The sequence below is a fragment of the Panthera tigris genome, chromosome A3, assembly GCF_018350195.1.
Source record: "Panthera tigris isolate Pti1 chromosome A3, P.tigris_Pti1_mat1.1, whole genome shotgun sequence".
Classification (NCBI taxonomy): Eukaryota; Metazoa; Chordata; class Mammalia; order Carnivora; family Felidae; genus Panthera; species Panthera tigris.
This window is the reverse complement of record NC_056662.1, coordinates 3,808,344-3,823,740: the sequence shown is the minus strand read 5'-3', so window position 1 is coordinate 3,823,740 and position 15,397 is coordinate 3,808,344. Positions and strand designations below refer to the sequence as shown.

General features: G+C 56.0%; 1 protein-coding gene across 1 annotated transcript in view; it reads left to right on the top strand.

Moving 5' to 3' along the window:
* Positions 1–6,596: 6,596 nt before the first annotated feature.
* The window catches only part of PHACTR3 (phosphatase and actin regulator 3), a 231,564-nt gene continuing 222,763 nt past the window's right edge, over positions 6,597–15,397 (top strand). The window contains exon 1 of the mRNA XM_007087032.3: positions 6,597–6,637. The gene's annotated coding sequence lies outside the window, so the exon portion shown is untranslated. The remainder of the gene's footprint in view (positions 6,638–15,397) is intronic.

The window sequence follows — 15,397 nt, the reverse complement described above, 5'->3', positions numbered from 1 at the left end:
CAGAGGGGGACAGAGGCTGCAAAACAGATGTTCATGCTTGTAAGTGGGCCTGGGAAGGCAGTGACCAGGGCCAACACCTGTCCTCTAAAACCCTAGCCCGGGGCCGGCATGCAGGCAGGTGTGTGGGTACGTGACGGCACCGTGATGGGGTACACGCCCAGCAGAAGGGGCACACAGTGCGTGGGAGTGGAAGGGTGCACAAGCAGGAACCAAATGCATGGGGAGGAGAAGCAAGGGAGGCTTCAGAGAAGAGGCAATACCTAAGCTGGGTCTTGAAGGATGAGTAGGAGTTCACCAGGCCATGCCCAGTGGACTGGGCAGAGAACAAAGGCACTGACACATCAGCTGGGGGTTTGAATCCAGGCTCCTTCCCATCCTAATGTCTTAGGACAAGTTACTTCGTCTCTCTGAGTCTCAGTTCTTTCCTCTAAAAAGGGGTTGATCATAGGGGCTCCTTGTGGGAGCTGATGGAGAAGGACATGGGAGGAAGCCGGGGACGAAGTTCTCATCTGTACAGTGAAGATGGTAACTGCCGCCTCCTGGAGCAGTTGTCCTCACGGTGGTAGGAATATGTGCTTAGCACTGGCACCTAGCATTAGCTGCTAATTGTCGTTGCTATCGTTACAAAGTTCTGAAGATGAGGAGAGGTCAGGACAGGAGATGCCAGAAGCAAGCAGCCATGTACCCCGAGGAGGAAGAAGGTGGGTGGGATGGCCCACAGCACCCAAGGCCAGCCACGTGGCCCGGGTCAGTTCCTCCCTCTCTGCGGCCCGCACTTCTGCATGTGTGAAATGGGCATGACTGCACCTGGTCATGGAGTTGCTAGGGTTTGACGGGACGGCCCTGGGGGAGCCGCACAGTGGAAAACACTGGGTGGTGGGGCTGGAGGGATGTTGTCCCCTTGCGGCTCTGAGGAGCTCTGGCTGTTCCACTGGGCCGGGGGGTCCGATGGTTGCAAGGACTTCTCCAGATGACTCTGGTGCCGAGGAGGGTCCTGAGCCCATCACAGACCAGAGACTCTGTGGCTTCAAGGCAAAAGCCCCCAGGTCAGCAGCGACTGCGGGAGCCCTTTGAAGACTGGGGGGGGGGGGGGGGTTGTGACCGGCGGGAGCTCTCAGGGGGCACTTCTAGTTCTTGAGCTAGCTGGTGGCTACAAGGGGTCCCACATCCAGTATGCGTTAAACTCAACAGTCACGTTTCTTATCTTTCCCGAAGGAGACCATACGGGCCACGGTGCATGTTCAGCAGGTGCACGGAAGGCGGCCACGGCGTCTCCCACCCTGGGGAGAGGGGCGCTGGCACAGGTCTACGCTCGCCGTCCTCTCATTTCCCCTGGGGTCGGATCCATGTCACGCCGCAGCACGCCGGCGCTCAGAGGGTCCCACGGCGGCTCGAAGTCAGCAGCCTCCTCGCACGGTGATTAACTGGCGGCCCCGCCTCCTGCCCGCAGTCCCTTTAACGCTTCCAGGGCGCCCCCGGCCCTGAGGGCCCCCCCACAGCCCGGGCTGTGGCGCCGGGCGGGTCCCGGGAGATCAAGGTCAAGGCCGCGCCCCCAGGCGCCCCCCCCCCCCCCCCGCCGCCCGGCGGAGGGGCGTGCCCGCGCGGTGCCCCGCCCGCGCCCGGCCCCCGCAGCCCCGCCCCCGCGCGCACCCCCGCCCAGTCTCCCGCACCCCAGGGCTCTGCGCGGCGCTCGGCGGCCCCCGCGGACGCGGCCCGGAGCGGCCCTCCGGCGCGATGCGCGGCCGGGGCGGGGGGCGCGCCCGCTGGCCGGCGCCCGTGCGCTCGCTGCTGCGCGCTTTCGGGGCCCGGGACGCCGCCGCCGCCGCCCGAGGCCCCGCGCAAGGTAAGCGCGCGCCGCGGGGAGGGGGCGCGGAGCCGGGGGCCGCGGGGCTGCGGGGCGACCGCGCCGGGAGCCCGCGCCCTGCCCTCCGCCGCTGCGGGGCGGCCAGGATGCCCGCCGCGCCCCGCGGCCCAGAGGTGGGCGCCTCCCGGCTCGGGCTGTCCCTGCAGCCGAGGAGGCGGGCGACCCCGTCCCCAAACGTGGGCTGTGGGCGCAGTGGTCCGACGCTGGCCTTGGGGTCTTGGGGTCCGCCGTCGGGGTTTGGAACCCACCTCGGCTGGCTGCGTGTCCTGCGCGCGTGGCATTCGCCTCCGTGGCCGCATCTGTAGAATGGGGGCGAGCCAATGCTTGAGTCTTGGGGCAGTAGTTGGGATCACGTGAGCAGCGCCCCCCCACCCAGTAAGAGTTCCACACGTGTTCCATTGCTCCCCTCCTCCTCCCCAAGGAGGACAGCGGGGGGTGGGGGGGTGGTGGCACCACCTGTGTCCGGCAGGAGAGGCCAGGGCCCCTGCAGGCAGACACCTGGTCCTGGAGCGGGTTCAGCTGAAGTTAAAGGGACAGGATCTCCGGAGAGAGGCTGAGGAAGCCGGAAAATGGTGAGGGCACCACCTGGCCGAGAAGAGGCTTTGGGACTGGGCTGGGGCTCAGCTGTCCAGGTGAGGAGGCCAGAGAGTGTGGCCCGACCGCCCTGGCCGTTGATACATTTGGTGATCAGAAGGCTAAATGCTGTTGGGGCAGAGGAGACTCAGGCCACTGTTTCCAGACTGGCCGCTTGGTGAGAAACTGGAAACACTTATTGGGGGCTCTCTGCCCCCTCCCCCCCCCCCCATTTTTCGTTGTTGCAACTCTCTCCTAATTACTACTAGCATCTAGTGGGGAGGAGCCCGGGACCCTGCTAAATGTCCTACGATGCCCAGGACCCCACAAAAGAGAAAAAAGAATGATGTAGTACACAGTGTTAGTAGGGCAGAGGCTGGGAACTGAGATACACAGAGTCAGGGGGTCTAGGAGGGAACAACAGGGATTTGGGACCGGCAGGTGTCCCATGACAGCCTGCTTCGCCAAGCCCTCTTGGTGCCCTGAGGGTGAGAAGCCTGAGACTGAAGCTCTGGGGCACTTAGGTGTGGTTCTTCGAGCATCTGGAGTCCCAGCATGGGGCGGGGGGAAGGAAGGGGCTGTTGAATCCATCCGGCCTGAATACCAAGCACCCACTACTCGTAGACCTTGTGTCGAGCCCTGGGGGTTCAGGCGGTGACCACCAGTGAGATGCCCCACCCAGGGCACTCGACCTCTAATAGGGACAGAAATTTCTTCACCCCGTGCCTGCACATAGGAGGTGCACAGTGCTAGCCTCCTCCCAGAAAGCAGCGTCCCCCGCCCCCACCTTTGGGTGCTGAGTGTACAGCAAGGTGTATATGGGGTTGGATTTTGAGAAAGGACAATTCAAATCCTGACCTCCGGCAGCTCGGCTGTGTATTCGGAGCTCTCACCATATATGAGCTGCCTGTGGACATTATGAACTCATTCTAGTTGTTGGACGTGTTTTAAATAGTTCTGTGGCTTCCGTGTAGGCCTTGAAGGATGGCAGGGCTCAGCCTGTGCTAACCCACTTTCACCAGGGAGAAAGCCAACTGCTTAGGGAGCGGGTCAGCAAATGTTTGCTCATCACTGAAAATGGCTCTGGCGCTGCCCTAGATGCTGGGTATGCAGCGGAGGGCAAGGTCAGCTTCCTGCCCTCAGGGAGCTTTTATTCTAGCTGGCGGGAGACAGATAACAGGCAGAGGAGCAAAGAAGACAGTACAAGAGAATCCCTGTGCAGAGAAGGGCTGAGAAGAAGGGCTGAGACCGAGGGCGGGTGACTGAGGATTGGGGCTGCCTGAGCCGGGGGGCAGGGAAGATTCTTGGAAGAGGGATATTTGGCTGCGGGCTTGACTGGGGAGAAGCATGGAGCCCTGTGCCTGTGAGGAAGGGGGTGCGGGCATTGCTGGCAGGAGGAAAAGCACCCTGAGATGGGGATTAGGGAATGCGGAACATGAGGGTCACTGGGGGCTGCAGACCCATGGGTGAGGGGAGGGGAGGCAGGCAGGTGGACCCCGGACCCCCTCACGAGCTGTAGGGCCTTCCCAAGTGCAGTCTGAGGCCCTGGGGGAAACTGCCTCACCTGCTGTGTCTGGAAGTCACGGGGCTGTCCTGTGGCAGAAGGCTCTTGGTGGCGAGGGGAGACACCTGCTGTCCAGAGGACAGAGACGGGGGAGGTGAGCAGCATTGTGGCCTTGTGTGCTTGAAACTGAATCTGGGGTGAGTGGGGGGTGGTGGGGGCTCCGTTTCCGGCCCTCAAAGGCATTGAGGAGAGAGGCTGAGGGGGGAGAGGCTGGTGGGGGAGCCACCCCAGTTGGACGATGACGACGTGTGGTGTGGGCTGTGGAATATCTGTGTCCGGAGCTTGGGGCATGAGCCTGGAGCCCCCAGTCTGAGATTCATCAGGGTGGGGCTGGCACCTAAAGGAAGTCACCGGGGAGGTGGAAAGGGCCTGGGGCAGAAGGGGCTGAATTTCTGGGTTTCAGCATCGCATCAGATAGGACCCGGTCCAAATGCCAAATTTTGGTTTAGAGCAAGGGTCCAGGGAGCCAGGGTAGAGCCTGGCTGTGTGTCCACAGCTGTGCATTTTTTTTTTTAATGTTTGTTTAATTATTTACGAGAGAGAGAGAGAGGCAGAGAGGGAGACAGAGAATCCCAGGCAGGCTCTGCCCTGTCAATGCAGAGCCTGATTCAGGGCTCAGACTCACAAACCGTGAGATGGTGACTTGAGCCCAAAGCAAGAGTCGGACACATAACTGACTGAGCCACCCAGGCGCCCCCACAACTGTGTGTTCTGATGGCCAAACCTTGGGACATAAGGAGCCAGGAGCCGGAGGACTCCTCCCACTGCTGCTTGGAGCTCAGCTCCCCGAGGCTACCCCCTGGAGCCTACTTTGGGTGTATCCTAATTCCCAACCTTAAAGGGATAATGTGCTATTTCTGTGGCCAGAGCCACTTTAATTTAGGAATGAATTAGCCACTCGATCTTCCAGACTTCGAAGTCTGATTTGGAAGCACTGACTCGTAATGGGATATTTCTGTACCAAATGAGGTTCTGGTTTTTTTTGGTTGTTTTGTTTTGAAGGCAAAGGCATGATCGATGAGACCTTGACACGCCCCAGCTGATGGTCCTTAAAAGTTGTGGCTTTAGGGGCTGGGAAAGGCAGCTGGGAATGTATGCCTTGTTTCCCTGGCTCAGCTCAGGACTCAGAGTTAGGGCTGGACCAGGCTCCCCCAAAGCAGTAACCCTGAAGACCGGGTTAGGGTGAGAGCTGCCCAATTCTATTGAAGTCAGGATGACAGCCAGCTGTCCAGAGCAGGCTGTGGGGCTAGCTAGTGACTGGATCTCAGAAGCGAGAGGAGTGTTTGTCCGTGCAGGACATTGGAAGTCCACAGCTGGGTGGCTCAGTAGTCCAGGGCTTGGGCTGGGTCACGTCGCCAGCCCTTGAACCTGTCGGGGTGGCCTGGGACCGGGCTGGAGCTGGATGGGGGAGGCCAGGTACAGAGTGCACATCTCTCCGTAGCCAGGCCTGAGACCCCAGAAGAAATCAGGGTGATGCCCGCAGGAGAAGGAGGGTGGGTGCCAGACAGCACAAACACCAGCGTGTTTCCAGCTGCCCCCCAGCAGTGCGGGACCCCACGCCTGTGCTCACCTGACCTCCATGGGTGTGGAGCCCTCCCGCGGGCCCCGGCCCTCTCTCCTGGGACAGGTGTGTGTTTGGAGGCAAAGGCAGTTGTGACCTTCAGGCAGCAGAGGTCCTGCCAGGGTTCACCATCCAGCTTACGACTTCCCCTCTCCCGCTGTCACCTGCCCAGGGGCCCAGGGCCCTTTTCTCTCTGCTTGTCTCCCGTCCCATGGGTATCTGCCCCGCTGTTACCTTAAATGATAGCTGTCTGCTGATGAACTTGGCCGGAGGACCTCGTTGTTCACTCCATTTCTGGTTTTTTATTTAATGTTTATTTAATTTTGAGAGAGAGAGAGAGAGAGACACAGAGTGCGGGCAGGGGAGGGGCAGAGAGAGAGGGAGACAGAATCGAAAGCAGGCTCCAGGCTCTGAGCTGTCAGCACAGAGCCCAACACGGGGCTCGAACCCATGAATGATCTGAGCTGAACTCGGATGCTTAACCAACTGAGCCACCCAGGTGCCCCACTCCATTTCTGTATTTTTAAAAAAATTTTTTTTAATGTTTTTTTTTTTTTTTTTTGAGAGAGAGAGAGTGCAAGCAGGGGAGGGGTAGAGAGAGAGAGGGAGACACAGAATCCCAAGCAGGCTCCAGGCTCCAAGCTGTCAGCACAGAGCCCGATGTGGGGCTCGAACCCACGAACTGCGATATCATGACCTGAGCCGAAGTTGGATGCCCAACTGACTGAGCCACCCAGGCGCCCCTCCATTTCTGTCTTAAGGGCAATGAGTGACCCTCAGGCTTTGGAACAGGTCTGGCCTATGGTTGGCACTCAGTGAATATTTGTTGGATGAAGCATACATAGTGTATCCTCCTGTATAGGCAACAGGCTTCTCTGGGGGAAAATATAATTACACTGGTATTTCAAGACTGCCTTCTCCAAGGGAGGAGTGAAAACACTACAGATAAGGAGTCACTGCTCTGTTTCTCCCTTACCCCCCAGAGGTAACCCCTCTATGACCACTTCCTGTGTTTCCCAGCAGACCGTCTTGACTTGTGTATGTGGGTCTCAGAAAACGAACACCATCGTTTCCTGTAAGTATTTTGAAGAAATGGCATCTGAAGACAGTACATCTTGTTCTGAAATGCATTGTTTTTGCTCACCAAGGTGTCTTGGAGATTTATCTGGGTTAATAGATTCTTTCTAATTGCTTTAGAACATTCCACTGCTGTTTCGGTCTTTCTGCTGCTGCTGGCCTCGGAGATCGTTCTCAGATCTTCTGTGTTTTAGGCAGGGCCACGGCGAGCATCCCGTGTGCACACGCTTCTCTGTAGGGCACGTTTTAAGAAGCGGAATTTCTGGGGCATGAATGCACACATTTCACATCGTGTTTGGTGCGGCTAAACTGTTTCCCAAAGGGGCTGTGTTGTTCCCAAAAGCAGGTGCCTGTGTCTGCAGCTATCTTGAACTGTTCCGATCCTCACGTTTTATCAGTTCTGCAGAAAAAGTGTGGAACTTCCTTGGTTTAATTTGTATTCCCTAGATTGTTAGAGAGGGTTTTTTTTTTTTTTTCCTTGCGCAAGAGAGAACACACGTGCGCATAGGGGCACGGGGCACAGGGAGGGAGAGAGAGAAATCTTAGGCAGGCTTCACGCTCAGTGGGGAGCCTGACTCAGGGCTTGATCCCATGACCCTGGGATCATGACCTGAGCTGAAACCAAGAGTTGAATGCTTAATGGGCTGAGCCACACAGGCGCCCTGAGAGAGGGCTTTTTTTTTTTTTTAATGTCAATCAACCATTTTGTCAATTTCTGTGAGTTACCTCTCAGTCTGTCTTGCCTGGCTTTTTATGGGGTTGTTAGTCTTTTTCTAATTGGTTTGTAAGAACCGTGTGTTGTTTCTAACCCTCTACTTGCTGAAGATACTTTTGCTGTCTCTGTGGCTCAGCGTTTAACTTTGTTTATAGTGCCTTTAGTGGAGCAGAAATTTTTAGGGTTTTTGTTTTTTCAGATATGATTGACATATAACATTATATTAGTTTCAGGGGTATAGCGTGGGGATTGGATACATGTAGGCATTGCAGATCCCGAAAGTCTAGTGACCATGCGTCACCTCACATAGTGACAAGTGTTTTCTTGTGATGAGAACTTTTAAGATCTACTTTCCTCTCCTTCTTTTAAAATTTTATTTATATTAGAGAGAGAGGGAGAGAGAGAGAGAAACAGAGCACGAGCAGGGGAGGGGCAGAGAGAGAGGGAGACATAGAATCCAAAGCAGGCTCCAAGCTCCCAGGTATCAGCACAGAGCCCGACGCAGGGCTTGAACTCCTGAACCGTGAGATCATGGCCTGAGCCGAAGTCAGAAGCTTAACCCGCTCACTGAGCCGCCCAGGTGCCCCAACATCTACCTTCTTAGCAACTTTCAAATCTTTAGCCTGGTGCTGGTAACTACCCTCACTATGCTGTATGTTACATCCCCAAGTTTTTAGTTTTGATGGAGTAAAATTTATCAAGCTGCTTCTTTAAGTCTTTGCTTTTTGTTTCTTAAGAAATCTCTTTCTGCCTCAAGCTTAGAGTGAATACCCTTCCTAGTTTATCTGGGATGGTCCTGCTTTTAGGACCAAAAGTCCTGTGTCCCTAGAATCCCTTGATTCCCCAGCCAGGGTGGCTGGTCATAAACATGTTTCCTTTCAATGGCTGAATAGCTGTTTCCTTCACAGTTATGTTTCTAATCCCCTGTAATTTACTTTTGTGAAGAGTTTGAGGTAGAATCCAGATTTTTAATAGGGATTTCCAGAGTCAGAGAGTTTAATCCAGGGAGCTACTGACTCTGGTGAAAGTCTTCTACGTTAGCACAGGAGGAAAGGTGGTCTTGAGGGGCGGTGGGGGGCTTTGGACACAGATCACAAAGCAGATCATGTCTTCAGTATCATCAATGGAAGTGGGTTTTAGGCAAGAGTTCTCTGATTTTGTATCGTATGTGACTTACCGATATGGTTACCTTTTGGTTGTGCGTTTAATAAATCCCCGTTACTGAGGAGCAGCAACCCAAAGGAGCCAGCTGTTCAGAGAATCCCAGATGTGCCTCCTCGCTGCTTTTGAAGGCCCGCCCCCCCCCCCCCCCCGGGACGGAGACCCTCCCCACGTGCCCACCAAGATAAGCATCGTTGAGACTTGACTCCTGGTAAACCCAGGGCACTGGGGGCCCTGGATCCCTCTTTTGTTTGAGCTCCGTTAAGGCAACCTGCTGCATCTGGGATTTCTACCAAAATTGTTGCAGGAAATTCAGTTTTAAGGGAACAGTAACAGCAGCGGTGCACACCCCTCGCCTCAGACTGCTTTGAGCCGGACTGGGGGCCTGGCTGGGATTATATGATGGGGCCTGCGGGGCCCTGGCAGGCTCAGGTCTACACCACACGCTCTGCAGTTGTGGGGGGTGTGTGGGCCTTTGTAGGCCGGTGGCCTGGAGCACCTTGGAAGGTGTTGATTTTGTGTCACTGCGGTATTTCCAGGGAAGGTGACTGGTTCCACCTGCCCCTGGGTACGCTCGAATACGTGTGTCTTCATGAGGCCTTCCTCCGGGTGGAATCCAGCCGCCCTGGGTCCTCAGCGCTGGGACATCGGCTCTGAGTCTCCCCGTGTGGGCTGAAGCTGGGCCCCGGCGTGCGGGTGGCAGATGGCGGGAGATGGTCGGACGTCTCAGCCTCCACGATCCGCGAGAGCCAGTCCCTACAAGTCTCTTCGTATGTGTCTACGGATCTCCTGTCCGTTCCGTTTCTCTGGAGGACGCTGACGAACGCAGATGGGCCGCTAGTTTGCTGGGAGTCACCCTAACAAAATACCGCAGACTGGGGGGCTCACACACCGGAAAGTAGATTTCTTACGGTTCTGGAGGCTGGAGGTCCAAGATCAAGGTGTTGCAGGCTTGGTGTCTTTTGAGGCCTCTCTCCTTGGCTTGCACTTGGCCGCCTCCTCACGTGGCCTTTGTCCTCTGGGCATGCCCCTGGTGTCTCCGCACGTCCAGATTTCCTCTGCTTCTCAGGACACCAGACAGACTGGTGATCAGGCCCCACCCCAAGGGCCTCATTGTAGCTTAATTACAGCCTTAAAGGTCCTGTTTCCAAAAATAGTCACGCGCTTAAGTACATGAATTTTGCAGGGACACAGTTCAGATGGCCGGGGCTGTGGGCTTCAGATCCTTGCCACACGGGCTTTGCACGGGAACGTAGGTCCCCAGAGGCGGCGTCCCGAGAGAAACAGACTCACGTTCTGTCATCCTCGATGCTCTGGCCTTGGAAGTCCCCCAGATTCAGGGGCGGGCGCGGACACCCATCCCCCAGTGGGGGAGGTGCACGTGAAGTGGCCGTATTTGGAACTTACCATCTGCCACGCTGTCCAGACGACCCCTTCCTCTCGCTGCACCAGTCCTAACATACTCTCTTCAAAAATTAATTCTAGTTAGTTAGCATACAGTGCAATATTGATTTCAGGAGTAGAATTTAGTGACTCATCGCTTACATCCGATACTCAGTGCCCGTCCCAACGAGTGCCCTCCTCAGTGCCCACCCCCCATCTAACCCATCCCCCCACCCCCTTCCCCTCCAGCAACCCTCAGTTTGTTCTCTGTATTTAAGAGTCTCTTGTGGTTTGTTTCCCTCTCTTCTCTTTCCCCCCTTGCCATATGTGTATCTGTTTTGTTTCTTAAATCACAAATGAGTGAAATCGTACGGTATTTGTCTTTCTCTGACTTACTTTGCTGAGCATAGTACATTCTAGCTCCATCCACGTTGCAGATGGCAAGATTTCATTCTTTTTGATGGCTGAGTAGTATTCCACCGCGTATATATAACCCATATCTTCTTTATCCATTCATCAGCCGAAGGACACTTGGGCTCTCTCCATATATTGTTGATAGTGCTGCTATAAACATCGGGGTGTATGTGCCCCTTCGAATTTGTATTTTTGTGTCTTTTGGGTAGATACTAGGGTGGCTGTATTCTTAGTTTTCTGAGCAACCTCCACAGCAGCTGGACCGGTTTGCGTTCCCACCAACAGTGCACGAGGGTCCCCCTTTCTCCGCATCCTCGCCAGCACCTGTCGTTTCTTGTGTTGTTAATTTTAGCCATTCCGACAGGGAACACGCACCCTTCTTAAGTCCGGCACAGCCCTCACCCCTGTGTGTAACTGGGCGAGAAAGGGTTGACTGACCCAGCCTGTCTGCTTTCCTTTAAAGGCCTGCTTGCAAGGCTGGCCTTCAGCTGGCCCTGAACAGTCCCCACCGTCCTCGGCTCAACTGTCTGCACAGGCAACGCGGTCTGTGCCGAACCCCTGCTTTCCTTCTGGGGCTCCGGCAGGTGGGCAGAGGGGGCGTGTGGAGCCAGCCGCCCGTGCTGACCCTGGGCGCTGGGTCTCTAAGGGGCCTCCCTGGGAGACAGCGGTTCACGGGTGTTGTCAGAACTTGTCGCTAGAGGAGGCGGGTGCGGTTGGTCAGCAGAGGATTCTGGAAGCTTGTGCCCGGTCTCCCCTGGGCTTCACCCCGCATACCTTTTCCCCTGCGCATTGTGCTCTGTATCCTTTTACGGTAATAGGTCATGGCAGTGAGTGTGGCTGCATCTAAGCGTTCTCCTGGTGAACCCCACCCTGGAGGCGGTCTCGGAGACCCCCTACGCTAGTCCTCTGTTTGCTGTCTTGTTAATGACCCGTCTTCCCCGCCCAGTGTCTGGCCTGTTTTAGCAGTGACGTGCATAGCACGCAGAACGGTGCCCTGCGCATAGTAGGTGCGTTATAAATTCTGTGGCCCTACCGAGTACACGGGCAGCAGTCAGTGGTGGGAAACCTCTTCTTTCCTGGCCCCGTGGAGAGAGCCGTCCTCGAGTTTTCCTTCAGGTGGCATCTGTTTTGACACAGAGCCTCTGGCTTCTCCCCAGAGGGGACCCGTTTGGCCCACGAATCCCCAAATTCAGTAGCAATGAACCTTCTTCACAGGTGGGAGGCAGGCTTACGGCCTCTTCGTATGCATCACCGCGTGGCTCCCGTGTTCTCCTGAAAGCACATCGCATTTTTAGACTGTGTTGAATTATTTACGTATCATTTCTACAGGAAAACTTACACGGGGGGTGTGCAGACCTACAGGGGCCCTACTCTCCGGGACGGTCCCCGTGCCCTGTATATGCGTTACCTACTCAAAGCGTCCCTGCCTTTCCTCATCGCACCCTGTGCACCCCGACCCATTCCTTCCGCCCCAGGCCTGGTCTCTCGGAAGGTGGACGGACAGGTGTCCTACTGGCTGAGGACTGTGCATCACAGGTTTTCGTGGCAGTTCTCTGCCGCTTCCCCAAAGAGCAAGAACTAAAAATAGGCTGCTGAGACAGGATAAGAACTGTATCTCCCGCTTGTGAGCGTCCAGAACCACTGTGTGAGCTGAGCGGGATCCGTCGGCCGTGAGTCTCTTCAACTGCTGTAATTCATGCTCACTCAGCTAATGAAGATGTCCGAGGCTTGCTGCAAATTTCCATTCTGTTTTTATTTTAGTGACTTTGCTGTCTGTGCTTTTTTCCCCCTACAAAAAATCATGGCAGATTTTTACCTCTCGGTTAAACATCGGGATGATAAAAAAAATAAGAAATGTCTCTCCTAAGCGTAGATTCAAGTGATTTCAACGTGGAGAATTATGGCCGCGGGTGAAACTGCGAAAGCTTCACCCTTAATGCTCGCACTGGGTTTTCGCGGGAGTCCCCAGAGCGTGGGACCAGAGGGAAGTCACCCTGAAGTCACCCTGCAGGGACAGCGGTCATCACGCTGGCCAGGGCCAGACTCCAGGCTGAGTGCTGACCTCGTTCATCTGTGTGGGAGCTGTGACCTCACGCCACAGAGGAGGAAAACAGGGTCTTGGGGGGGACCGAGGAACTTGCCCAAGACCTCGCCGCTGGTGGTGCTGCCCTTGCACCTGGGCAGTCGGCTTTGGCAGACTCTGGGTGCCCAGCCGTTTGCTAGCCCACTCTCGAAATTTACGCTCTCTTCCTCCTGTTCTGGAAGACAGGACTAGTTCTTAGTGCCTCATTCGGGAGTCCTTAACGGATGACCCACTTCCCGCTGCCCCTTGGAGGCGCCTGCTTTGGAAACGAGGAGGCTGGTGGCAGGAAAGAGCCGTGCTCCACACCGGGACGCTGTGTGCCCCGCAGGTGGGGTGTCACAGGGGTCCTCTATGCCTGTCCTCCTCTGTGGTGTATTCCCTTTGTCCGAGTCTCGACTGGACCTCGGACGTGAACGTAAGTCTCTTCTGGGCATCGTGTCTGCAGGGTGGAGGGGTACAGCAGGGGAAGGAGCCTTGGGCTCAGGCGGGTGGCTGGTTCTCGCTCTACCCCTGACCTTGCGTGCGGGACCTCCCCCGCCTGCTCCTTGCTGTCCTGGTCAGTGCAGTGTGACACAGAGCCAGCGTCCTCAGCCACTCGGGAGGATGAAAGGGAAGATGTGTATATTTGTTTTCTACGGCTGCTGAAACAAATCACCGTGAGCTTCGCAGCCTAGAACAACACCTATTTATTTTCACCACCTTTTGTGGGTCCGGTGGGCTCGACGGAGCCCCTACCCTGGGTCCCAACAGGGCAAAATCAGGTATCTGCAGGCCTGTGCTCGTTCCTGGAGCTCTGGGGGAGAATCTGCTTCCTGCTCATGCGGGTTCTTGGCAGATTTCATTTCCGTGGGTTGTAGGACCGAGGTCCCTGCTTTCTTGCTGGCTGTTGGCTTCTGGAGGCCTCTGCGTTGCTCCCCAGCTTGTGTCTCCTTGAGGCCAGCAGGCCGGGGTGGGGTGGGGAGGTGGTGGGCGAGACCCTCTCACAGACTCCACGTCCCTCTTCCCTCCCCTCTGCCCCTCTCTCTTCCTCTTCTGCCTTCCCCTCTGCTTTGAAGTGCTCCTGTGATTGCCCTGGGCCATCCGGATGATCCAGGATAATCTCCCTGTCTTCACGTCTGTCGATTGTAGCCCTGATTCCGTCTGCTAAAGCCTCCAGAGCAGTGCCTAGAGGAGTGTGTGATTGAGTAGCCAAGGGTCAGGAGCCCCGGGGGATTAGCATTCTGCGGTCCACACTCTGGGTAAGTGGATTAGCCCAGGGTCTGGCCCACAGTGAGCTGCTCAGTACGGATGGGTGAACGGGGTGAGGCGAGCATGTGGGACCAGGCTGCCCCAGCGGCACGAGTTTACGGGGGCACGGGGGCGTGGCGGCTGAGTCCTGCCGCGAGGAATCCCAACATGGGGACGAGACCTCCCTCTAACTTACAGAGCACACAAATCGGTTGTTAATGGTGTGTTTTAATAGTAATGGTGCATAGGATTTTTTTTCTTTCTTATAGTTTTAGCTGCAAGGTGCCTCTGAATAAGGAGTTGCCTGGATATGGTTGCAGTGCATCTGGGTCTGCCCACCTCTCTGTAGTTCCCTGACCTCCAGCTTGGCTGCTGCGTCTCCATGCACCCCTTTGTCTCCTGGCCCCTTCTTGCCTCCCTCCACTTCCGTCTTCCCTGGTGGCCCCGCAGCCTCTTGAGAGAAGGTAAATCCTGTCTGTCTCCTGTCTGGAGACGCTCCTGGGTTTTCCATTCCTCTCAGGACAAAATCCATGCTTGACCCCACGGGCCATGAGGCCCTTTGTTCTGGGGCCTCTCCTGGACCCCCACCACTGCCTGCCACCCGGCCCTTTCTCAGCTGCTGAGACTGCGCAACCTCAGGGCCTTGGCACATGCCGGTGTCAGGAGCACCGTCCCCTCCCTCACCTCCCACCCCTGCCCCCTGCACAATGCCTGACACTTACTGTGTAATGACTAGCAAGGAAGCGAATCTGTGAATGAGCGAATCATTGGATCAGACCCAACACGGGCCTTATGTTCTCAAGGGTGGGTCTGTGTGGTCTTCAGGCCCCTGCCTTTCTAAGTGAAGGACCGGCTTCTCGTCTTCACCATGTGTTACAGGCGGTGGTGGGAGCAGGGGCCAGCCCCACTGGAGATCCCTGCACTCTTACCCTCTCCTGCTGACTGTCTCCTGGGGCCCGCTGCCCTAAACCCCTGAGGCTCCGTTTCTTTTCTTTTCTTTTTTTTATAAACCCAGTTAGGAGTTTATTTTTTATTTTTTTTAATTTATTTTTGACAGAGACAGAGCCTGAGTGGGGGAGGGGCAGAGAGAGAGGGAGACACAGAATCGGAAGCAGGCTCCGGACTCTGAGCTGTCAGCACAGAGCCCGACGCGGGGCTCGAACTCCCAAACCGTGAGATCGTGACCTGAGCTGAAGTCAGATGCTCAACCGACTGAGCCCCCCAGGCGCCCCTCTGAGGCTCCCTTTTATGCCGTGGTCTGAATGGACACATGGGTCCCCCGAGGAGCCCTTGTAAAGAAGCAAGAGGGTCAGAACGCCCCAAAACTGCATCGTGAATCACCAGGAGCGGTCTCTGTCGCACCCCAGAGGCTGGCTGACTCACGTGTCCCCTGCTGAGGCAGAAACGAATGCCGTCTCCCCACAGGCTGCCGAAATCCCTGGGGCTGGCACTGCCATTCCAGACTGGAGCCTGCCGGGGGCTCCCGAATCTGGTTGCCTAAACGATGGCTCCCCCAAATACGGAGTCCCGTAGACCCACCAGCTTTACGGCACACGTCCGCTGTAATGAACGGTGGGTTCTGAGAGAGATCACGGCTTCTCTGCAAATACAGACGGAGCCAGCGTTATTTATGGGTTTGTACAAGTGGATTCTTGGGATTCTCACTGCAGCTACAGGACTTATGATGTATTTTTAAAGCACTGCCCATAAACCTAGTGCTATAGATTTTCTGTAATTTATAGATCAGGCTCGACGCCGTGTTTGAACTGTTACAC